The sequence below is a fragment of the Formica exsecta genome, unplaced genomic scaffold (assembly GCF_003651465.1).
Source record: "Formica exsecta isolate Colony F162 unplaced genomic scaffold, ASM365146v1 scaffold669, whole genome shotgun sequence".
NCBI lineage: Eukaryota > Metazoa > Arthropoda > Insecta > Hymenoptera > Formicidae > Formica > Formica exsecta.
Genome location: NW_021853432.1, coordinates 186961 through 188465, shown reverse-complemented (window position 1 = coordinate 188465; position 1505 = coordinate 186961).

Genomic DNA, 1505 nt, shown 5'->3' with positions numbered 1-1505 from the left:
TGCTGAAATCCTAACGACGGGTACGTTTCTTACGAATGCCGCTCCTGATTTTTGCAATGTTTTCGTAAAGGTTTTGTTTTCACTTTGTCTTTGACGAACTTGATCTGTCTTTGGCGATCGTTGTTTGCCGACGGATCCGAATTATATCCAACAGTTCCCTATACTTTCGTCGCGTGACTTTCCTTTCACTGGCCGTCTCGAATACGGTGACTCACTGTTGGTTAATCCATGCGGGCCAAGCAACGATTGGCGATCACTGATATATCCCCGGTGCGTATCGCCAAGTCGCGTATTATCGTGACACGAGCGACCTCGAACCGACAGATCTATCGGATAAGGCGGCGTCAATCGATCACCATCGTCGCGATTAATGCGCGACGACGCCCACCGTTGGCGCGAATCGAGAGCACGTTCACCGCAATCAGATTGCTTCCGGCGGCGCGTCAAACGTCCTCGCGATCGCATTCCTGACCACCAACCCTCGACGAGCGATTGCGTTCGCGCACGATCACCGCCTGCCGATCGGGCAGATAACACGCGCAACACTCAATTTTATCCTAGAATTAAGGCACTCGGACATTAGATCTCAGTGTCCGTATTCGCGAACGTCAATGTATCTCCCTTGCTCTCCCTTCGCTCGCGTCTTCCCCGACGGCGCGCGCGAGGGTGACGAGGCTGTCCGCTTTGGAAAGGCGCGAGTCGGAACGTGTATGCGAACCCTGTCACGGTGCTTGTGCTTTGGCGGATATGGCGGTACTGAGACTCTACCACCACCCTACTATCGCTACCACCACCACCATCACGGACCACTACCACCTCTACCATAGCCGTCAAGAGAGAGCATGGTCGAGGAGGAGAGAAGTCGGGCGTGTGGCGGTGGATGTGGTTGTGTGTGTTTCTCGGGTAGGCGTGCGACAGAGAGGTCGTGAAGAAATGCGGAGAGGAAAATTCGACGTGAGAACGAGGAGGATAAACGGATGCTTCTGGCGTATCGCGGAGAAGGGAGTAGAGAGCGAGAGAGGAAGCGAAAAAGAGCTACGAGAAAAACGTTGAGAGATGATGCGGGAGAGAAAGAGAGGCGGATCTTAATCGGGGAATAGTGGGAAGGACGGTGGGGAGAGTGGGAAGCGTGTACACGGGGTCGGGAACGAAGGCTGAAGAGAGATAATCGGTGCGGCGATCGGTGAAACGAGGAGAGAGAACGCGTGTCAGCTCGACAACTCAACTAGCACCAGCCGTCCCTGACTCCCACCTTCGGCCCTTTCGGATCTTTTCGTCTTGTTCCCGCGAAGGAAAGCGCGTGGGTGTATCGGAAAAAGACGAATCTTTCTCTTTCTCGATTGCGCTTTTATAAATGTAATATAAACGAATATCGAAAAAATTTTCATGTGAAATTAATATTGAGCTTATCTTTGATTTCGAGATTATTTACGATGTTATATTATATGTCTGACATAATATATATATATCTATATTTTTTTTTTTAAACAATTTTGCTGAAGAAT